Source organism: Gorilla gorilla, chromosome 8 (assembly GCF_029281585.2).
Source record: "Gorilla gorilla gorilla isolate KB3781 chromosome 8, NHGRI_mGorGor1-v2.1_pri, whole genome shotgun sequence".
Classification (NCBI taxonomy): domain Eukaryota; kingdom Metazoa; phylum Chordata; class Mammalia; order Primates; family Hominidae; genus Gorilla; species Gorilla gorilla.
In genome coordinates, this window is record NC_073232.2 from 37,491,140 (window position 1) to 37,515,589 (window position 24,450).

At 46.3% G+C, this 24,450-nt stretch overlaps 2 long non-coding RNA genes across 2 annotated transcripts in view; both read right to left on the minus strand.

The window, feature by feature from the left end:
- Window positions 1-24,450, minus strand: part of LOC109028494 (uncharacterized) — a 151,986-nt gene that overhangs the window by 71,412 nt on the left and 56,124 nt on the right. The gene's annotated exons all lie outside the window — the stretch shown is intronic.
- LOC101127550 (uncharacterized) lies at window positions 6,670-10,822 on the minus strand. The gene is made up of 2 exons (XR_175649.5): window positions 10,248-10,822; window positions 6,670-9,042 (listed from the first exon to the last, which is right to left on the minus strand). It is a non-coding gene; the product is annotated as an uncharacterized lncRNA (long non-coding RNA).

Genomic DNA, 24,450 nt, shown 5'->3' on the forward strand with positions numbered 1-24,450 from the left:
ACCATAGCGTCAGATCTGGTGTCTGGTAAGAGCTGATCAACTCCGCTTCCAAGAGGGTGGCTTGCTGCTTGATCCTCACATAGCAGAAGGACAAAAGGCAAAAGGGGCCCAGATGCTTCCCTCAAGTCCTTTTAAAAGGACACTAATCCCATTCATGAGGGTGGAGCCCTCATGACTTACCACCTTCTAAAGGCCCCACCTCTTAACCCTATCACATTGGGTCTTAGGTTTCAACACACAAATTTTAGGGGAACACATACATTCAAACCTTAACATTCTACCCCTGACCCCTCAAAATTCAAAATTCATGTTCTTCTCACATGCAAAATACATCCATTCCATCCCAATAGCCCCCAAATTCTTAACTCATTCCAGCATCAACTCAAAAGTCTAAAGTCCTAAGTCTCATCTAAATATCATCTAAATCAGATATGGGTGAGACTCAAAGGTGTGATTCATCCTGAGGCAAACTGCCCTCTACCTGTGAGCCTGTGAAACTGAACAAGTTATGTGCTTCCAAAATACAATGGTGGGACAGGCATAGGATAGATGTTCCCATTCCAAAAGGGAGCAACTGGAAAAAAGAAAGGAGTAACAGATCCCAAGTAAGTCCAAAACCCAGCAAGGCAAACAGTGTTACATCTTGAAGCTTGAGAAGAATATTTTTTGACTCCATGTCCTGCCTTCTGGACACAATGAGTCAGGGGTTGGGCCTCTGAGGTTCGCTACCAAGGTTGACAGCCTGTGCCCTCTGAAGTGGCAGCCCAAGTTGTACCAGGGCCCTCTTGAGCCACACTTGAGCCCCAGCTGGGGTGGCTAAAGAGCACTGCACCAGAAGTATGAAGCAAAAATTGGAGGTGGCTCTGGGCAGCAAGCCCAAGGTCCCACAGGCACACTGAGCCCCTCCCTTGAAACAGTTCTACCACCCACAAGGCCCTGGCACTCTGGGCCTGTGATGGATGTGGCAGCCCTGAAGATCTCCAAAATACCTTTAGGGCCGTTCTTCCAGTGTCCTGATGGAAAGCATCTGGCTTCTTTCTGTCCCTACTAATCTTATCAAACAGTCGCTTAGCCACATTGTAGATGCTCTCTCCTGAACATATTTTTTCAGGTGTTACAGGCTGAGAATTCTCCAACTCTTTAAGTTCTGCTTCCCTTTTGATTATAAATTCTATATTTAATTTGCTTCTCTCTTCCCACATTTTACTCTAAGCAGTCAAGAGAAGTCATGATGCACCTGTATGAGGTGTTGGGGCTGAGATCTGACCTGCATTCTAGCAACCACCCTGGATGATTTTTAGACACCTCAGAAATCACTGAGGTAAGGAACAGGCAGAGGGAGAATATTCCCAGACTAAAAGGGAAGAGAAGGGATAATAAAATCAGAATAATTCAGTGTCATGAAAACGAAGGAAAGATGTTTGCAGGAAGGAACTGTTGAGGGTGTCAAACGTTTCTGCAGGTTTCAGTAAAGTAAGGACTGAAGTATCCCTGGGTGTGGGAACGTGGAGGGCAATGGTGACATGGTCAGATCCATTTGGGAGGAGTATAGGCAGAAACCCTGTTGAAATAGATGCAGGACTGTGTGGGAGGAGTGTAGCTCATTCTCTCAATAAGTTTGACTGTGAGTTGGGAAGACAGTGATAAGGCAGAAGCTAGTGGTTAACCTGCAAAGGGAAGGGAAGAAAGAACTCCATTGTAAATGTGGACAAGATGCAGACATACCTAAATCCTGATGGGAATGGCTTTGAAGACAGAGCAAGGAGTGGGACCCTTTAGACCCTTAAGGAGCATGTGATTCCATCAGCCTTGGTCAGTCAGAAGCCAGTGAAACCAGGACAAGGCGGCAGACAATGTTTTTACATTCAGACTTTTTGTAGCAAAAGGTTGGTGTCCCCATCTAACATCTATTTTCTCCGCAAAGCAGCAAGAGAAGTTAACTGCAAAGTCAACAAGGTGAAGGTGATAGCAGAGATTTAGAGGGCAAAACAAGCAACAGAAGTGAGGCCATGCAAATGATGTCCCCAATTCCAACAGTGAGTATAGTTTGGCTCAGGATGTATCATAGATTAGAGATGATTTTGTCCAAGTCAACAGAGCCTAGCCAGAATGATGTTCTGCTTTCTACAATTACCATACTTGTACCCTTCTAAGTTGCGTAAAGTCACAGACCCTGTAGTAAATAGAACTTCCTTTCTCCACTTGTCTCCTCAGAGGGGCCAAATGAATGAAACCCACTCTTGATCCAGAAGTCTTGGGAGAAGGATCAGAGGAGGATTCATCCCCAACCTTGGTGCACAGGATTTTGGGGTGCTGCTTCTGTGCTCAGCCTTAGTCATTTAGAAATCCTTAGAGAGCCAACTCACAGTCTTTCCAGTAGCAAAAAGCCAAGTAACTGGAATGGTGGTCATTCCGGCCAAATCCTGGCCCCCAGAAGGTCACGACAATTACATCCACCCTAAGTCACCCCATCCTGGAAGCAAAGCCCCAGTGGTACAAGATCCAACTACAGAGCCAGAAGCAGAAGATTCAGAGGAAGAACAACTGCCAGCCGTTCTGTTCTCTTTTTGTCCACAACTTCCAAATAAAGAGGCCCTTTTTCCTTCTCTAATGTCGTTGTTGAGGGTTTAATTTCATGAAAGCCTACAGGGGGTCTCAGGAGAATTAAAGCAGGCTCCATGTAAATTACTCAAGTGAACATGAAAGTCAATCAGCAACACCAAGCGAAAAGGCTCGAAGGAGGCAGACAAGGGGGCCCACAGGCAGCCAGGGGAGGTGCGGTAGCCATGCACAGGCCCTGAGTCTCAGTCTGGCTGTGCACCAGGCCTCCTTGAGGAGCTGTTCAGTAAAAGGGCCTGGTCCCACTTGACCTCATCAATCAGAATCTCAGGGGGTAGAGCCCTTAGATTACACTGATACACTCCTGACCTTGAGAACCTGGGGTCAGGGCCTGACCAAGCCCTGCAAACCAGAAATGCAGTGTCATTGATGGCCAGACTTGACAGGCTCCAAGATGCTGACTCATAGCTCACAAGGACGATGAACAAAGCCCAAATGCCAGCTTACTCATTGCAAACGGTTGCACTGCCTGACCAGCACATTCTTTCCCCATTGGCTAGCAAACACAGGAAGTCAACGCTTTCGGACATTGCTGGAGGAGCCAGTGGCATCAGGCTCTAGTGTGTTCTTGTTCACAACTGACAGAAGCCCATAATGCAGCCCAGATATTCCACAGGAAAGCGTGCCTCTGGGCTGCCTTATTTTCTGTGCTCCTATTGGCTGCCAAGGCTCCCTTCTGATGGACATGGTCTTCATGTACATTCAGGAGGTGATGTCTAAGCTTTCTGGGCCACTGCTTCTTGCAGGTGACTTTGTGTCTTTCTTCTGCTCCTTTTGAATATAATGGCTCAAAGGGCCATTATATTCCCCTGACATCCAAATCCTTAGAGACATTTCACATTTCAAGTGTAGTGCTCCATCCCCATTTCACAGGTAAGGAACAGAGGCCACCCTGGATAGGTGTCAGTTCCAGAGCCAAATGGCTTCCTCCTAAGAAAGGCTGAGGTCTGAGCTAAGCAGGTGGTGGTAGAGATGGAAAAGCAGTAAGAGGCTGGATTACATCAAAGAGGCAGAGGACGACGGCTTCTAACTTGGAAACTGGGTCGGTGGGGTGATACTGACAAGACCAGGATGGCAGGAGAGTGTGCAGGCAGTTGTTGAGTGGTGAGGAAGGCTGTGCTGCCCCTCAATCAGCTGGACAAACAGCACATTCACTGAGGACCATGCTGAGAGCTGCTAGCGGGGTGTGGAAGGGGACAAATGATGTGTGCCTGTTCTGACAAAGCTTTCAGAGCACAACGGGCCTATGACTAACCCTGTCAGTTTATGACTGTTGTGTACCTGTTCCTGGTGAGAACTCATCTGGGCTGTGCTGATAGGACAAGAAAGAGCTCACAGCTGACTATAGCAGTCTCCCTGTGGCTCAGGCATCCCTGTGGAGAGACTCACCTTCCCAGCACCAAGTCAACTATCAGTCAAGACTCTGAGTTGCAGCTTAAGCTGGCTTAATCCAGAAAGAGAATGTAAGATTTCATATAGTAGACAAGTCTGCATGTAGGTCTCTGGCTTCAGGTCCGGCTGGATCCAGAGGCTCAAACCCCATCCTCTGGACCTGTTTTCTCTCTCTCACTCTTTGATCCTCTCTCTGGTGCACATCTTGGCTTTGTTTTTCCCGTGTACTACACTCACTCTCAGCACACTCTCCCCACTTGGACTCCAAAAACTCCAGTTTGACAGCAAGTCCAGAAAGAGAGTTCTTTCCTCTGTACAACCCCATATAAGACCCAGCATGGACTTTGCCCATAGACCCATCCCTGAACCAATTACTGTGGCCAAGGGGAATCCGATGCACTGATTTGCCAGGCCTGGGTCCATGTCCATCCTGGAGTTAATCCACCCAATCCACCTGGACTCAAAGTGGGGATGGAGTAAATTCCTGAGAAAAAAGGTGTTCTGCTGCCAGAAAAGGGAGGTGAATGTTGGGCAGGCAATGGATGCCTACTATTGTAACAAGCAAAGAGCCCCACTTAGGTCCAAGGGCAGAGCGATGATGGTCAGAAACCTTCTGGGCCCAGGACCACCCCCTAGGAACCCACCTCCCTCTTTACAATGCAGCTGCTCTGCTAGCATCTACAGGCTTCAACCCTCAGTAGAAAAGACCCCAAAGGTTTTATGAGTGGGGTGTTTGTTAAGGAAGAAAACATGGAAAACTGAAAGAGATGGGAGAGGGCTTCTCCCAGCAGTCTTAGTCCCATTAAAAATTACAGCAAGAAGGAGCTGGGTTTGCCAGAATAAGGTCAGTATCAGAAAGAGGCACAGGTGGGGGTCATTCAGGGCAAAGGAGAAAGGAAGTTTCTGATAAAGCAGGTCTGTAGGGGAGGAAGAAGAACGATGACAAGGGGAAAGGGGTGCCATGGAGGAAAGCCATGAAATAGGGCTGGGTTATGGGTGCAGCCTTTTCGGAATAACGAAAACAGAAAACTTTCTGAGACCTTACTGCCTCACAGCAGGGAACTGCATGGCTCAGATTTCATACCGGGACTTTCCATCAATTCCCCTCTGGCTTGTGAATAGCATACCACAGGATAGAGAATGAGATGAGAGCTAGGAAAAGCTAGGTTAGTGCTGGGACAGCTCCATTTCCCATCTAGGGCCAGCATGGGCCCCTCCAGGAAGCCTGCCCTACACACACACTGTTCCCCAACCCTGGAGAGCCTTCCTCTCCTCTCAGTTCCTAAGCTTTCCCCAGTTTCTCTACTACATCCACATTTCACGGAAGATGATCTTACCTGCTCCACTGGGTCTTAGAAGACCAGTTCACAACACTGTGTAGTTCAGAACTAACCAGGAGCAACTGTTAAAAATACAGATCCTTGGGCCCATCCTTGGAAATTCCGATTTGACAAGGCTAGGGTGGGCCCCAGGCATCTGTATTCTCAACAGGCTCCTTGGGATCTGCTGAAGTAGAGCCACATCGGAGAACCACTGTCTTACCCGGATTGCTAAAGCTGGAAAGGAACTTCTCTAAGAAATGAAAGCTGTCAACTAGAACCTGGGCCAGCACACTGTGTCCTGCAGGCCCAACCCAGCCTGCTACTTGTTTTTTATCAATAAAGCTTTATTGGAACACAGCCACACCCATTCATTTACATGTCTTCTACCACTACTTCCACGGTATCATGGCAGAAGTCATGTGGGCCAGAAAGACAAAAATATTTACTCTCCGACACTTTCCAGAGAAAGTCTGCCTCCTCCTGAATTAGAAGGTAATCTCTGAGGCCCAGAAATGTATCTCTCTCAGTCAGAGATTTGGAACCCGAAGAACCTGCTTTTTCCTCTTTTTGTCCATGGTCTCACTGCCTCCCCATGGTTTGGGATGTGTTCGGGGCATTTGTTGTTTCTTCTACTCAGAATCCATCGTTCTTCTGAAAACAGCCTTTTAACCTTGGGGGAACTCCTGGCCCTCATTGGATAAGATCTCAATATAACTGTCAATCAAAACACCCCGCCCTCTCCTTGGGCATGGGACCCAAGCTGAGCCAATTCTACGTTCACTTACTGGAATTTAAATCTTGAGCTGAGAAAAGAGCCATTGGCAGCCATTAGGTCCCCTTCCTTTCACCACGGAGCCGCAAGGGAGCCCGCTCCCAGGTCCCTGCAGCTGCCCTGGTTATCTATCCCTCAGACAGCCAATTTCTCAGCCTTTTCTGTGATTCTATGGGTAGCCCCATCTCCTCCTAAAATATTCCTTTTTATAGCAAATTAGACAGAATTTAAACCAGGTGTTTACACCTCAGAAAATCCCAACGGATGCCAAATGCAGGGATTGGATTAGGCCATGAGGCATGCATCTGCCCATTTCACAGATGGACACCTGGCCTCCAGGCAGGAAAAGCAACAGTCGGGACAAGAATCCAGACCTCTGTCCTGTTCCCACAACTCCTTCTATCCCAATGTCACCCTTGATTATTCAAAGTCAATAGCATCAGACAGCATCAATCCCAAAATACAGGCATCATTTTAGAAATTAATAAATACGTAAGGAGGAGCCCTTCTCACACAGAGAGCAGTCATGACAACTCTATAGAAAGAACGATTCCCAACGAGAGCTGTGTGTGTATGTCATGTAATATCAAGAATTAAAAAGCATCAAAAGATCAAGTGGGAGGAACATTAAATATGAATGGGATGAAAGACACATTTCTGTGCATGGAATAATGACTTTAATGAGTTTCCTCACCCAAGTCACGGCATCATAAAGTACAAAAGCCGGGAAAGGGATTGAGGAGGGGAGCGGGGAGTGCAGGGGAGGCTTTGTGTGTGAAAGCGAGATGAGCAGGTAGGTAGGAGAGGAAAAGACAAGAGCTGAAAGAACTGTCAGGGTGAGTTCCAGGCCCTGATGCAAGTCACCAGATTCCCAGGAGGTGCCTGTGGGCACAGAGCAGCAGAACCTCTAGCCCCGGGGCAGCTGACAGTCCCCGGAGCCCCACAGAGTCCTACTGTGACCCAACCCTCGCCCCAGCCCACCTGGACAGAGGTAGTGTGGGTGCCAACCAGTTGGCAAAGCACCTCTGCTGACCTTGGCCACCCAGGGTAACCAGATGGGAGCCATGCTTGGAGACAGTGGTTTCCCCAGTGGGCCAGGAGCAACTACACATACGCTATGATCAGAATGCCTGTGTCCCCCCAAAATTCATGTCAGAATCCTTACCCCCAAGGTGGTGGTATGGGGAAGTGGGGCCTTTGGGAGGGGATTAGGTCATGGGGGTGCAGCCCTCATGAATGGAATTGGTGACCCTATTTTAAGAGGCCCCAGAGAGAAACCTGACCCCTTGCTGTGAGGCCACAGTGAGAAGGGGACGTCTATGAATAAGGAAGTGGGTCCTCACCGAACACTGAACCTGCGGGAGCCTTGATCTTGGACTTCCAGGCTCCAGAACTATGAGAAATAAATTTCTGTTGTTCATAAACTACCCAGGCTATCGTATTTTGCTGTAGCAGCCTGTACAGACCGAGATAACACAGAAGGACATGACATAAGTTTTAAAGGCAGACAAACCCTGGCCGCCAATCCTGGGGCTGTCACCTCCTGGCTGTGAGGCTCAGAGCAGGCAATTTAACATTCCTTCAACTTGAGCTTCCTCGCCTGTGAGGTGGGATGCTGTATTTTCCTCACAGTGCTGTTGGAGGATTAAGTGAGAGGACACACAGAAGCCTGGCCATGAAGAAGATGTCCAGTAACCATCAGTCCTCTTGCCCTCACCCTCCCACAGGCCATGCACACAGTGGCCATCCAGGAAATAGTTGTTTCCAATGTTATTCAGAGTCCACTATCTTGTGCCACGTTCACAGTAGCTCAGGAGACCAAGAAAGCTCGATTGCCTGTTCACACCGGAGACAGAAAGCCGCAATGGCAGGCTGGCAGTGAGGAAAGATGTCTACCTTTGTCCAGCCTCCCACTGACTCAGATGAAGCTGAAGTCAGTGCATGGCAGGCCCGTGCAGAGCCAGCCCAGAGCCCAGGGTGCAACGACTTGGAACAGGTGCATTTCCATGACAACCTTCTGCTTCCACAATGATTGTCATCTTCCTCCTGCATAAGGAAACCCCCCAAAATGCCCAAGCAACATCCATTGACTTCTCAGCCTCCAGCACTCCAAAGCGAGGCCTCAGCACTGCAGGCAGGCATGGCTGAGTTCCGTGGAGCTGATCGGGCAGTCCACGAGAGGCAGAGACGAAAGCTCCTGCCTCGTCTGCATCATCAGACTGACATGCCAGGAAAATGGTAACAGTAAGAATGACAGAAAGGCTTAAATGGCACTAACTGTGAACCAAGAACTCTGCATATAATAACTTACTTAATCCTTACAATAACTATGCTAGATAGATTTTTATTATGCCCATTTTATAGAAAAAGAAACTGAGACACAGAAAGGTTAAGTAACTTATCCAAGGTCATATGGCAAGTGCCAGAGATGGATTCCAACCGGGATCACCTGGTTCTAAAGTTCATGCTTCTAACTCTGAAGAACTTCATGGAAATAAGTCTATCAGAAGAGGAAGCTGGTCAGAAGAAGGCTGGGATGTAGCGGGTGGTAAGTACCACTTAGAAAGAAAGCAGAGCGTGAAGCCCAAGGAGCCTTTGTTTGCCATCACAGATGCCACTCAGGAGATGCAGCGCAGGGACTGGAGCTTCAGCAGATGACACAGTCCTAGAGCCTTTGCCACACCTCAGGTTGTTTTTATTGTTCCCTATTTCTCTGCAATGACCAACAGCAAAGCAGTTAACAAGGAAGTCCTGTGGCTTACCAAGGAAGGAAGTCATGGGGCCACCATAACCCGTCTTGCAGCCCAGCTTGGTGGGGTGTTGGGGAGGGATGCCACAGATGTCCATACCCCACCTAGGAGCCAGGGCAGGTTCGGCTGGGGCACTAGGTAGACTTCGGAACTGTGGCAGGATATCCACATCAGATCTAGATTCAAGCTGTAATAATAATTGATTTGTATCATTGTAATTATTTGTTTAACGTCTCCCAATTGGCTCTATGTGAGAAAGTGAGTGAAGCTATGTCTGTCTTGTTCAGTTCACATCCCCAGCTGCTGGCTTAGAGCCTGGTGTATAGTAGGTACTCAATAAATATTTATTACATCAACGAGCAAAGAGAATAAGTATAAGCCAGGGTTTCTCAACCACAGCACTATTGGCACCTGGGGCTGGATAATTCTGTTTTTAGAGGCCTGGACTGTGCACTGTAAGTTGTTTCAGCAGAGTCCCTGGCCTATGCACATTAGATGCCAGCAGGACTCCCTCCTCGAAATAAGAACCAAAAATGTCCCCTGGGGGGCAAAATTGCCCCCAGCTGGGAATGACTAATATAAACCAATATTCTTGGCTAGTGCCACTAATTGAAAGAGAGAAGCCAAATTTAATCTGCATATGCAGTGGGCAAGAGGGAATCTGAGCCCTAAAATCCAGGAGGGGCTGAGAGGAAGAAGGTGTGAAAGTCGGGGCCACCCACTGAGCTCTCAGATGACTACCAAGTGCACCCTCCAGTTTGTCTTTTGGGTTGTAAGGCATGAGGGCGATTGTGCTGACTTTAACATACAGAATAGGGTAGGTGGGAATGAAGGGGGTGATGGCAGCGTCCAGGAGAGAGAGGTGGACCCAAGACCAGACACCAAGGCAGGACAAAAACAGCCCAGGCGTGGGCCTGAGAACAGATTGGGCAGCAGAAATCCCCACGCAGTTCCCGAACAAGGAATCTTTTGACAGGTGGCCTTGCAACACCGACCCTCTCTTGTCTCCACTTTGAAGCCTGCCCTGTGCAATGTGGCCTCACACCCAGGAGGCCCTCAGATTAAGGTGGTCTTGGCAGATCCGCTAGGAGGGATTAGACTGTGACATTACAGCTACATGACGGCCTCATTCTTATTACACACACACTCGCCCTGTCTAAGCTTGCGAACTCTGATTTGTTTATTTCTGAAAAACTGTCTCCACCAAGACACCAAGCTGGGCTGCGAGAGATAGCACTGACTCAGCCATTTCCCCATCCTCAGCATAAAAGGATCTAAAAAGAATAATTTAAGCTTCTCTGGAGTGAGATCATTTAATGAATCTTCTCGATGCTAAGAGGTTTTATATGCCTTTTTAAAAACACTTCCCCAAGCACGGAGCTATGATATTACCTTGGAGAGCAGAGAGATGAAGTGATACACGTATGCACAGCACACAGGAGGAAGGAGGTGGTTTCCTTGGCAACAACATCCATGTTCTGGCTTCCCTCGGCTAAATTGGAATATATTGAAATATCTGCTTTGGGCGCCTCTTTTGCGAAGGGAAATGAGTGGTTTTCTATTCAGGCACTCTCAGAACCGCGAGCCCACAGCTGGGGAGCGATGTTCTGTGAGTTCGATGCATCTGAATGGGGCAAGGCCGTTAGCAAGCTGGCAGAAGTCCCCAGCATTCCTTTGCAAAACCAAACCATCATTTCCTCAGCCAAGGGAAAATGAAAGCAGCGAACACATGAGGTTCGACTGGCCGGACAGATAGGCTAGGACTCTGTCTCACGCAGTCTTTCTATGGCTACTGCTCTGTAGCTTTCCAAACATACCCAGCTCGATAGATCAGACTCCAAAAGTCTACTCACGATGCGCTTAAAATGGAGAGTGGCTGTAAGAAAAATATAGACCTATCGAAAAAAGGTCCTCAAATCTGATCTGCTCAAAATCCTTGACAATAGGGAGGCAGCTATGCCCCTAAAACACAGTGCCTGGCACCGAGGAGTATGTTAACATCATGTTTGTGGAATTGGACTTGGACTCATGCAGACCTCGGTTTTGGCCCTGGCTTCACTATTAACATTCCACATGACATTGCACATGTTCCATAAACCCTCTGGCTTCAGTTTCCTCCTCTCTAAAGCAGAGACAAGCATCCCTTCCTATAGAATTGTGAAGATTAAATGGGGTGACCTGTAAAATGCCTAGCATGAAGGTGGCATTCCATTATGGTTACTTTTCCCCACCAAGAAACAAGAAGCATTCTGTTTCTTTCAGATAGGTGAAATTTACAGAAAAGAACAGTGTCTTAGGGAGAGCAGGAACAACCTCACCCAAGGAGCCAAACTCCTTTCCATTTTTATTTTCAGGGTGCTTTTGGAGAGCTGAGACAGCCTAGGATGGGAAGTGTCTGGATCAGGATGTCAGAAGGGCCAACTCAGTCATAACCACAGAACCAGCCACAAGCCTCAGGGGAAATGGGACAAGGAGACAGCGAGGGTCTGAGGTCTTGGCAGGCAAGTGGCAGGTAGCACCACAGAGACCAATGGGAGCATCAGCCATCAGCTGGGGCCAAGGAGGGGATGCTGAAAGGGCAGGGAGGTGAGGTCTGCTGGGGAGGAGGACCAGCTCCACACATCAGGGACACAGTCTTTATAACTGGCTCTCTATTTAAAGACCCCCACATAAGATTGTACACTATGTTTTGTTGCAATAGCTCATACCTGTCACTCCTAAGAAGGTCTTTCATAAGACTCAGTTAAAATAGTTGCTTCAGTGTAAACACATCAGGACCAAGGATTTCCCATTAGAAGCACAGACTTTAATTCCTAGACAGTCATTCTTTCTAAAAAGTCTTATGAACACAAAAAGGCATTTCAGTTCTATGTCTAATATTTATTTGTGTGCCTTTGGGGAAAAAAAATATTTTCTAAGCCTTGTACTTGTGCTGTACACAATAACCACCCTTTCCTAAAGTCACAGGACAGCAGTGAGAGTAAAATCAAAAGGCGGGCAGCATAGTGAGTGGGAACACACCATCTGTGTCTTTATATCATATGATTTTATGTATTCTGACCATCTGTGAAAGAGAGGTTTGCTACTTGGCTGAAGAATGTACAAGCTCAGGCCCTTTCCCCCTGGGAAGGTAAAAAAAAAAAAAAAAAAAAAAAAAGAATAAAAATCACAATAATAATTCAAAAGATCCTCTAGAAAAATAAACCTCTACTGCTCACTAATAAATTTCTGAAAAAAGAACATCACTAAAGGGATATTTGTTCTGCAAATTTTAAAATGCATTCTAAATCTGCAATAATTAAAACAGTGTGGTACTAGCAAAAAAAAATTAGCAGACGGAACAATGAGGCAGATTCAATACATATTTAAACTTTAATATACTTTTAAGATAGAATTTCATGTCATTATGGGAAAATATGGACTATTCAGTGAATTATGGCTTGAGGATAACTGACCAATCTCCTAGGGAGCAAATTTAAACTCTATCCCTACCTCACACCACATGATTTTTTTTTTTTTTTTTGAGACAATCTCGCTCTGTCATCCAAGCTGGAGTGCAGTGGCGTGATCTCGGCTCACTGCACACTCCAGGTTCACACCATTCTCCTGCCTCAGCCTCTCGAGTACCTGGGACTACAGGTGCCCACCACCATGCCCAGCTAATTTTTTTTTGTATTTTTACATGTTAGCCAGGATGATCTTGATCTTCTGACCTTGTGATCCACCCGCCTTGGCCTCCCAAAGTGCTGGGATTACAGGCGTGAGCCACTGGGCCTGGTCCTTTTGTTTTTTTGTTTGTTTTGGTTTTTTTTTTGAGACAGAGTCTTGCTCTGTCACCCAGGCTGGAGTGCAGTGGTGCGATCTGGGCTCACTGCAAGCTCTGCCTCCTAGGTTCACACCATTCTCCTGCCTCAGCCTCCCGAGTAGCTAGAACTACAGGCCCCTGCCACCATGCCTGGCAAATTTTTTTTTGTATTTTTAGTAGAGACAGGGTTTCACTGTGTTAGCCAGAATGGTCTTGATCTCCTGACCTCGTGATCCACCCACTCTGGCCTCCCAAAGTGCTGGAATTACAGGCGTGAGCCACCATGCCCAGCCCACACCACACTTTAAAATAAATTCCAGGCCAGGCACAGTGGCTCACACCTGTAATTCCAACATTTTGGGAGGCCAAGGCAAGAGGATTACCTGTGGCCAGAAGTTCAAGACCAGCCTGGGCAACAAAGCAAGACCCTGTCTGTACAAAAAATTTAAAATTTACCCAGGCATGTTGGTACAGGACTGTAGTCCCAATTACTGGGGAGGCTGACGTGGGAGGATCGCCTGAGTCCAGAAGTTTGAGGCTGCAGTAAGCTGCAATTGTGCCATAGCACTCCAGCCTGGGCAACACAGCAAGACCTCATCTCAAAAATATAAAATAAAATAAAATTCCAGATAGGTTAAATATTTAAAAAGTAGAGTATTAAAATGAAATATGAAGTAAGATTCACATTATCTTCAAGTTGTATGCCAGACATCTTTTATGCCACATATCACACCCTGTCAGCTCCTCTTTTTGTTTCACCACCCCTGCCATGCCACATCTCCCTCTCTCTCTGCTCCCAGCTTCTCTGGCCCAGCTCTTTGGGATACCTGCTGTCAGTGACCAACTCTGCCATTCTGCCATGTGCACAATACTGGGAGTGCAAGCAGTCCACATTCCCCAGGGAAGCCTTTGATTCTTGTGAAATAAAAACCTTCTTCCCTCTGCCAGGGAGCCAATTCTGAGGCATGTTCTCCAAAGTTCCTGACAGGACCCCAGCAGGACTGAGCCCTATTTCCCCCGTGTTGGCCTCCCCTCCTGTCCTGTCTCCCTCTTTCCAGCCTCCCACTCCTCTTCCCTGGGAGCCAATCACAAAATCAACTCTGCAGATAAGCCTTTGTCACAGGTTCTGCTCTTTGGGGGACCCAAGTTAAGATGGGTAGGAAAGACCTAAGTATAGAGCTAAATTGAGAAAACATGAAGAGAAAGGTCAATAGGTTTATTTTCTTTAAAATGTAAAACTTCTGTACATCAAAATATTTCACATATACTCTTCCCTTTCCTTCCAAAACAATTTAGGCTAGAAGCCACTACGTGGGATTAAGCAAGGTTGGCATCTATGCAAAATGAGACAGCAGCCATTGGGGCACTGGAGCACATCATGGGGTGGAGGCAATCACGGGGTGTCAAAGCCTAAGCAGGTCAAAGGGGCCATACATGAGGGTGAGTGGTGGCCCAGTGTGAGTGGCCGAGCCCAAGTGGTGCAAAGGGGGCATCTGAGGAGTAGGGAACAGCCTAGCTTGGGGTGTCACAGCCTGAGTAGGTTGAAGAGGTATCCATGAAAGGAGGTGGCCCAGCACAGGGTGTTGGAGCCAGAACAGGATAAGAAAGGCAGCTCTAATACACTGGTGGGGAGGGTGTCCCTAGGGCAATGGCAGTGATAAGGGATTGGTTACATACAAGGTATTGATCAAATGACTAAATATATTACAGAAGATGAGATGGGAGCCAGATTTTTCACTGTCACAGAAGACAGTTATAACAATGGCCTGGTGTGGTGGCTCACGCCTGTAATCTCAGCACTTTGGGAGGCCAAGACAAGTGAATCACCTAAGCTCAGGAGTTCGAGACTAGCCTGGCCAACATGGTGAAAACTCATCTCTACTGAAAATACAAAAATTAGCCAGGTGTGGTGGTGGGTGCCTGTAGTCCCAGCTACTTGGGAGGCTGAGACAGGAGAATTTCTTGAACCCGGGAGGTGGATGTTGCAGTAAGCCAAGATTGCACCACTGCACTCCAGCCTGGGCAACACAGCAAGACTCTGTCTCAAAAAAAAATAAAAAAAAAGACTGTTACAACAATGGAAAGGGAGAAAGGCAGAATATACCCTATGACATGTGATCAGAATTGGAGGCAGTAACAGGAACTTTGACATCCCACAGTGCCTCCTGCCCCCACCCTGGCTCCTGTCCCATCTTACACAGATGCCAACCTTGTGTATATATAGATATATGATAACCACTAACAATTATTTTACAAATTTACTCCATTATGGCAACAATTTAAAATTAAGCAAATATGATTTAATGTATATGTATTTGTCTGTTTTTACACTGCTGATAAAGACATACCTGAGACTGAGATGAAAAGGAGGTTTAGTTTGACTTACAGTTCTGCATGGCTGCAGAGGTCTCATAATCATGGCAGAGGGCAAAAGGCACTTCTTACATGGTGGCAGCAAGAGAGAAATGAGGAAGACACATAAGCAGAAACCCCTGATAAACCCATCAGATCTCACGAGACTTATTTACTGTCATGAGAATAGCACGGGAAAGACTGGCCTCCATGATTCAATTACCTCCCCCTGGGTCCCTCCCAAAACACATGGGAATTCTGGGAGATACAATTCAAGTTGAGATTTGAATGGGGACACAGACAAACCATATCATTCCACCCCTGGCCCCTCCAAATCTCATGTCCTCACATTTCAAAACCAATCATGCCTTCCCAATAGTACCCCAAAGTTTTAACCCATTTCAGCATCAACCCAAAAGTCCACAGTCCAAAGTTTCATCCAAGACAAGGCAAGTCCCTTCCACCTATAAGTCTGTAAAATCAAAAACAAGCTAGTTACTTCCTAGATACAATGGGGGGTAGAGGTGTTGGATAAATATAGCAGTTCCAAATGGGAGAAATTGGCCAAAATAAAAGGATTACAGGACCCACGCAAGTCTGAAATCCAGCAGGGCAGTCAAATTTTAAAGCTCCAAAATTATCTCCTTTGACTCCAGGTCTCATATCCGTGTCATGCTGATGCAAGAGGTGGGTTCCCATGGTGTTGGGCAGCTCCGTCCCTATGGCTTTGTAGGGTACAGCCTCCCTCACACTGCTTTCTCAGGCTGGCATTAAGTGTCTGCGGCTTTTCCAGGTGCATGGTGCAAGCTGTTTGTGGATCTACCATTCTGGGGTCTGGAGGACAGTGGCCCTCTTCTCACAGCTCCAGTAGGCAGGTCCCCAGTAGGGACTCTGCTTGGAGGCTCTGACCCCACATTTCCCTTCCGCACTGCCCTAGCAGAGGTTCTCCAAGAAGGCCCCACCCCTGCAGCAAACTTCTGCCTGGGCATCCCGGTGTTTCCATACATCTTCTGAAATCTAGGCAGAGGTTCCCAAATCTCAATTTTTGACTTCTGTGCACCCACAGGCTCAACGCTATGTGTAAGCTGCTAAGGCTTGGGGTTTCCACCCTCTGAAGCCACAGCCCAAGCTCTACGTTGGCCCCTTTCAACCATGGCTGGAGCTGCTGGGACACAGAGCACCAAGCCCCTAAGCTCCACACAGCATGGGTACCCAGGGCCAGGTCTATGAAACCAATTTTTCCTCCTGGGCCTCCAGGTCTGTGATGGGAGGGACTGCCGTAAAGGTCTCTGACATGGCCTGGAGACATCTTCCCCATGGTCTTGGGGAGTCACATTAGGCTCCTTGCTACTTATGCAAATTTCTGCAGTCAGCTTGAATTTCTCCTCAAAAAATGGGTTTTTCTTTTTCTACTGCATAATCAGGCTGCAAATTTTTTGAACTTTTGTACTGTTTCCCTTTTAAAATGGAGTGCTTTTAACAGTACCCAAGTCACCTCTTGAATGCTTTTTTGCTTAGAAATTTCTTCTGCAGATACCCTAAATCATCTCTCTAAAGTTTAAAGTTCCACAGATCTCTAGGGCAGGGGCAAAATGCCACCAGTCTCTTTGCTGAAACATAACAAGAGTCACCTTTGCACCAGTTCCCAACAAGTTGCTCATCTCTATCTGAGACCACCTCAGCCTGGACCTTGTTGTCCATATTGCTATCAGGCTTTTGGTCAAAGCTATTCAACAAGTCTCTAGGAAGTTCCAAACTTTCCCAAATTTTCCTGTCTTCTTCTGAGCCCTCCAAACTGTTCCAGCCTCTGCCTGTTACCCAGTTCCAAAGTTGCTTCCACATTTTCAGGTATCTTTACAGCAACTCCCCACTCTACTGGTACCAATTTACTGTATTAGTCCATTTTTGCACTGCTGATAAAGACATACCCAAGACTGGGAAGAAAAGGAGGTTTAATCTGACTTACAGTTCCACATGGCTGGGGAGGTCTCATAATCATGGCGGAGGATGAAAGACATTTCTTACATGGCAGCAGCAAGAGAGAAATGAGGAAGAAGCAAAAGTGGAAACCCCTGATAAACCCATCAGATCTCATGAGACTTATTCACTATCATGAGAATAGCATGGGAAAGACAGGCCCCCATAATTCAGTCACCTCCCCCGGGTCCTTCCCACAACATGTGGGAATTCTGGGAGGTACAATTCAAGTTGAGATTTGAATGGGGACACAGCCATACCATATCAGTACACATATATGTATATCTATTTTATATATATATATATATTATATATATATATATATAAAATAGATGCAAGTGTGTGAATGTATGCTTATGTGTGTGTCCACTGAGAGAACCTGGGAGCTGGAGCTGTGGCACTCCAATAGTAATGAGCACACCTAGGACCCAGATCTTGTCTTCTAAATACCATTCTCCACTAAAAGGAACAAGGACTCCCTGGAGAAACAGCTGATTCCAAAGCTAAGGAGGAGTACCTTGGTTTACCAAAAATTAAAGAATGTTCAAAGAATGATGGGGACAAAATCAAAGAGATACAGAAGCCCACTTGAAGGGGCACCTACTGGTTAAATCCAGGACAGCTTGAGCACCAGAATAAATAATGATATTAATGGATTATAACGAATTGCATCAAACAGAAATCCATGAGTTTATATAGACAAAATATACAAATTAATAAATCGAAAGTTTAGGAGGAACAAGATATTTACACAGTCTCAAAGTACCTCTTCATTTAAAAAAAAGTATTAATTACAAACAAGAAAAAGTAACTTTACAGTGGAAAAAATTGGCAGAAGCCATCTTCAAGTGATCAAAGCTTCACTCTCCAGTAAGGAGAGAAATCAAAATCCCATGTGATATGAAGGGATGCAACAAGGAGAACGCAGCATCACTTCTGATATTCCTGCCAAATATGAATAAGCTGAAGCAAGTCCTGAAAAAACTTCAGAAAAACCCACTGACAGATGTTCAAGAAAATAACTGACCTGTACTCTGCAATAGTGCCAAGGTCATGAAAGTCAAGGAAAGCCTGAGGAACTGTCCCAGATAAAGGAGAATGAAGAGACATGACAACTAAATGCAAATGTAATTCTGAACCGGATCTTTCTGCTGCAAAGGACATTGTTGGGACAATTGGCAAAAGTTGAATGGTGTCTGAGGAATAGTTGGTCCTCATGTACAAGGTCAGCATCCTGATACTGATGGTCATATTAGGTTATGTCAGAAAATGTCCTTGCTTGTAGGAAATGTGCACTAAAGTATCCAGGGATGATGAGGCATTGGGTCAACAACTTACTGTCAAATGGGTTTAGAAAAAAAAAGTTCTTTATACTCTACTTGCAACTTTTCTTGCTTTATTTTTTTTATTATTATTATTTTTTAGACAGAGTCTCACTCTTTTGCCCAGGCTGGAGTGCAATAGTACAATCTCAGCTCACTGCAACCTCCACCTCCTGGGTTCAAGCAATTCTTCCCTGAGTAGCTGAGATTCGAGGTGCGTGCCACCATGCCCAGCTAATACTTGCAACTTTTCTATAAGCTTGAGATTATTTCAAAATAAAAGCTGGGAGCAGTGACTGATGCCTGTAATCCCAGCACTTTGGGAGGCCGAGGCAGGCAGATTGCTTGAGTTCAGGAGTTCGAGACCAGCCTGTCAACATGGCAAAAACCTGTCTCCACTAAAAATACAAAAATTAGCCGGGCATGGTGATGGGCGCCTATAGTCCCAGCTTCACAGGATGCTGAAGTGGGAGATCACTTGAACCTGGGAGGTGGAAGTTGCAGTGAGCCGAGATCATGCCACTGCACTCCAGCCTGGGAGACAGAGCAAAATGCTGTTTCCAAAAAAAATAAATAAACAGACAAAATAAAAGTTAAAAAAAAAAACCATAAACATGTAACTGACACACGGGAAAAAAATGCAAAACACAAGATAGAAAAGGGGTCACACATGGTTCCTGAGAGGTAGGCATGGAGGCTTCCCTGCCAGCCTCCTCAAATAGCAGGCCCACTGCCAGGCCAGCCTCCAAGACGGAGGGAGAGAAAGAGAGGGGGATGGCTGAGCCAGACCCCCGGGCCTGTCCTTCCATGATTCCACTACAATGGGCTGAGGTTCCTCTGCCTGCCTTGCCCCCAGTTCCCACCCCTACCCCTAGCCCTGGGATGAGTCTCCCTGGTACCAGCTGTGCTTCCTTTTCTGTGTTTTATTTAGACAACAGACGGGAATGAGGTGGGAGGTGGAAGAAGGGGAAAGAAAGGTGAGTTCGAGCTGCCTTCCCCAGCATTAGACCCCAGGTGGGCTCTGTGCAGTCACTAGAGGTTGAAGCCAAGTGGGGTGCAGAGAGGAGGGAGAGGGAGGTCACCGAAAAGGGGGAGAGCCTGCTGGGGCCCACCATAGAGGAGGAAGGCAAGAGAGGGTGGAGGGGGTGTGGCAGTGGTTTTGGGAAACACTAAAGAGCCCTTGTCTCCCCATTTCCCATCTGCACCCCTTCTCTCCTCCCCAAATCAATACACTAGTTGTTTTTATCCCTGAAAAAGAAAAAAGGGGGTCACAGTCTCAACGTATAAACAGTGCTTCAAATTGTATTAGAAAAAATATGAATATCCAGATAGAAAAACACGGCAAAAGATGAACAGATAATGCCAAAAAATTAAATGTCCTATAAACACATGAAAAAAGTTTACTTTCTTCTGAAACCAAAGAAATGCAACAATGAAAATGAGATATCATAATTTATGATTCTTCAATATGTAAAATATATTTTAAAATCATATTCCATCTTGGCAAGAGTGTGAGGAAACAGGTATTTTACTTATCGCTGGTAAATACGAATTCACATATTCCTTCTGGATGACATTTTAGCAATTTACATCAAAATCCTTAAAATTTTGCAAACCCTTCAGCAAAAAGGAAAGAAACCTGAAAAAAAAATTGCAAACCCATTACCCTAGTAAGCATATTTCTAATAATGTTTCTTAGGAAATAGTCACGAATGTTCACAAACATTCATTGCAGAATTGCTTATAGAGAGAAACAACTTAATATCCCAACAATAAGGGATCAGATAAACTAACCTCAATGCATCCAAACAACAGAATACTATGGCAACCATTTAAAATTATTTAATAAAATATTATTTAGTGACAGCTGTGCATATGAATGTAGTCATACTAGCATTATACTCAAATCCTGGTAGCTCTGGATCCTAACTGCCTAGCTGCAGAGCGTTATCACCTCCTTTGGAAAATCTCCCCAAATTGTTGTTGAGAGACACCACAGGCACCTCGTGTGCTCAGAACAAGTCTGGCTGGCCCTCCTGTGGGACTGTGAGCTAATCAAGGAGGCACCTGCAGACAGGGCCATCCATCTGGTTTGGCGAGGACTGCACCACTGAGGGACTGCTGCCTGGCCCCCATCCCATATTGTCACTCAGTTCTAGCACTGACCTGATGCTGTGTTGGCCCTGGATCCCAACATGGGCCTCCTTGAGCTCAGAGTCTCCCCAGGCATTTTCTTAACTCCATTCAGGCAGTCTCTGCCTCATTTCCTCTTTCATCAGGGCCAAAATCCAGTTCTTCAGGCCAGGCAGGGGTCTCCCCTCTTGTCCCACCTATGTGCTCCAGAAAAAAAAAATCTCCAAATCTCTTTCTCTCCATATACAACCACAAAAAAAGAAAGTCCCGCCACTCCTACAGAGACAACTGCTGGGGATGGGAAAGGAGGAAAACTAGGTCTAGCCTCAGAAGAATCAGCCAGTCCCAGCTCTGTCTCAGCCTGGACACACCCACAGGTAGAGACTGATGCAAACCAGCAAATATTGAACAAATAAAATGAGTCCATAAAAGCCTGGGATGACCCACACCAAAAGATGGCCTGTGTTTGTGTATTAGTCCATTTTCACTGTGTTTGTGTATAAGTCCGTTTTCATGCTGCTGATAAAGACATACCCAAGACTGGCCAATTTACAAAAGGAAGAGGTTTAATGGACTCACAGTTCCACGTGGCTGGGGAGGCCTCACAATCATGGCAGAAGGTGAAAGGCACGTCTCACATGGCAGCAGACAAGAGAAGAGTGAGAGCCAAGCGAAAGGGTTTTCCCCTTATAAAACCATCAGATCTTGTGAGACTTACTCACCACCATGAGAACAGTATGCGGGAATACTCCCATACTGGGAGGAACCCAGTATCTCCCACTGGCTCCCTCCCACAACATGAGGGAATTATGGAAGCTGCAATTCGAGATGAGATTTGGGTGGGGACACAGCCAAACCATATCAGTTTGTCTCCTAGAGGAGAGATAATAAGCAACTTATATTTTTTGCTTATTTATCTGTTATTTTATAAAACAACCACACTTGAAATCTGTTACATATTTATTGTAACGCAAAATAACAATTCTAAAATATATGTAAGGCTAAAATAAAAAAGCCAAGTGGAACGGCTCACGCCTGTAATTTCAACATTTTATGAGGCTTGAAGCCAGGAGTTCGAGACCAGCCTGGCAACATAGCAAGTCCCCATCTCTAAAAAAATAAAAGGAAGTTTAAAAAAGAAAATAAATAAATATAAATGAATAAGAATACCCATAACCCACCCATACACCAACCACCCAGCTGAACAAACTGAACTTGATCATTTTGGTGCCTTGTGTGATCCCCCTAATTCTAGTCCCTTCCCTTCCTATAGCAGTAACCACAAACACCACCATCCTGAACTTTATTCTTCTCACTCCTTTGCCCTTCTTTGTAATTTTACTATACATATTTGTATCCCTAAACAGTAGTTTTGCGTGTCTTTTTATTTCCCATAAATAAAATCATGCTCTGTGTATTCTTCTGAGACCTGCTCTTTTCACTCAACGTTACATTCCTGAGATTTATTCACATGTAGCTGTAGATCGCTCATTCTCCGTGGGATGAACATACACAGTTTACTGATCCGTTCTACTGCAATGAGCATTTGGGTTGTATTCAGTAATGCGGCACGAACATTCTTACTCGTGTCTCCTGGAGCACGGGTCCAAGAGATTTTCTGTGTACTACTCCAAAGGCTCTCCGGGTCATAAGGTGTGGGCTTCTCAGACTTTTCTGGATGATGCCTAATTGTTTCTCATAATGGTGTGACAATTGACCCTCCCCCAGCAGTGTTCAAGCATCAAGGCTGGGATCCTTTTAGAAGTTCAAAATGAGGACTGTCTCTACGATGAAAGGCCTCCTAGGGTACATCTTCTCTGGCTGTTGGAGTTGCTATCAGGCACATAGAGTAATTAAATGGCACTTCTTTCCTAAGAATGCAAATGGCATTTTAGAATAACCTGAATCATATTCTAGTCTCCCATGTCATCTTCTACGGTTCTTGTTCTCTTTGGTCTCTCTGAGCCGTGTTCTTGGTAGAGCTCTTTGCTCTCTGGGGCCAGAAAAGCCTCTCTGACGCACCGTGGGAGGAGTCCTGGGATGGACAACAGGAGATCAGGTCCATGGGCCAGTCCCTGCCCCCATGCACCATGTGGGCTTAGAGAGGTCAGCTCCTTTCCTGGGGCCTCTACCTCCTCTGGGGTGAATGAAGCAAAGAGATCAGCGGGACAGTCTCGGAGGCTCCTTCCTTCAGGCTGCACTACTAACTAAGTCTTCCCATTCCTCTGCAACTCCCTAATGAAGTCAGCCACAAAGTGAGAACCGCTGCTGGCCACATCCAGTACCTCACCAGGGGCCCCAGCCAACACACCACAAAAGCTGTCATTTCCTAGGGTCACATCTCTGTCTGGCCTTGGTCCAGGGACAAAAGCTGCATGGGATCCATGTAGTCCTCCTCCCTGCCCTCGTTCCCCTGAGCTGTCTCTTACCCAGAGCCATTTATAGGGGCTCCCAATGAGAACCTTTTTTTTTTTTTTTTTTTTTTTTTGAGACAGAGTCTTGCTCTGTCACCCAGGCCTGTGTGCAATGGCACAATCTCAGGTCAATGGCACAATCTCAGCTCATGCAACCCCTGCCTCCCAGGCTCAAGCAGTTCTCATGCCTCAGCCTCCCAATAGCTGGGATTACAGGCGTTTGCCACCACACCTGCTAATTTTTTCATTTTTAGTAGAGACCAGGTCCTCACCATGTTAGTTAGCCAGGCTGATCTCAAACTCTGGCCTCAAGCTGATCTGTCCACCTCGGGCTCCTAAAGTGCTGAGATTACAGACATGAGCCACCGTGCTTGAGCCAAATGAGAACCTTCGTGGCTTCCTTCTCTCTTTTTTCTTTGTTATTGTGTTTAAGGGTGGAATCACCATACCTGGATCTGAATCCTGGCTTATTCTGCCTTTTTGGACTGTGTGATCTTGAATTAGTCATTTAACCTCTCTGAGCTTCAGCTTCCTAGTATATAAAATGACGACAATACCTGCCCGACAGATCTGTTTTGAGGCCTGAATGAGATCACATACCTGGAGCACTTCACATGGTGCTTGGCACATAGGACGTGCCCAATGAATGGCAGCTACTAGTAAAACAGGCTCCCTTGGGACAGAGTATGGACCCCATCTGGGCACTAAAGTTAGCCAGAGCTAAGAGAATTCAGCTCTTCCTGATTTGCTCCTATTTACAGAGAAAGAATTTTTGCAAATGTCAGCCTGCTGTTCAGTATTGAAAAGAATGGAAAATGGTTTTACCCTGTTCTTAAGAGAAGGACAGAGCAGCCAGAGAGATGGCAGCAAAGACCAAAGGGAGGCCCACCTAGGGAGGCAGAGACACCTGAGGTCCACACACTGGCCCAGAGAGGTAGCACTGCAGCACCCCATAAGAAAGCTTTCATGGATATGATGGGAGTTTTGTTTCCCAGAAATTCTCCTTGCACGTTGTGTGTCCCTCTCTTAATGCACTAGTGGCAATCAACCACCTATTGACTCAGTCTGTGTGTGTATGTGTGTGTGTGTACATGAACATACTTTGTGTGCCCTAATCCTCATCTTATGTCAATCAGCTGAATGCAGAGATTGTGTTGGATTCATCCCTGGACCTGTTAGGAGACTAGTCCAGAGGTTTACATGAGAGCACTCATCAACTCTCATCAAGTGTGGATGGAATGCCTATCTTGCTGTGGGCCTGGGGCTTGATAGGTGCTCAGAACAGCTCCTGGCCTTGGGGACTTCTCAGTCCAGTGGGGAAGGCAGGACCACAGTCAACTCTGAGAGCAGTCAGGGTAAAAGCATTCTAGAAGGAAGCCTCAGCCAGAGCAAAATCCTCTATCTCCAAGCAGGCAATTCCTTTTTACGAATGAGAGCTGTTGGGCCCCAGTGGGGGAAAAATAAATTTAAAAAGAGACCAGTAAGACTAAAAGAGGGTCTTTTCATCATGCATCCAGCATGGTGAGTTGGCTGGAGCAGATGCAGCATTGGCTACATGGAGAGGCTTAATGTGATGACTCTGGAGAAATGTG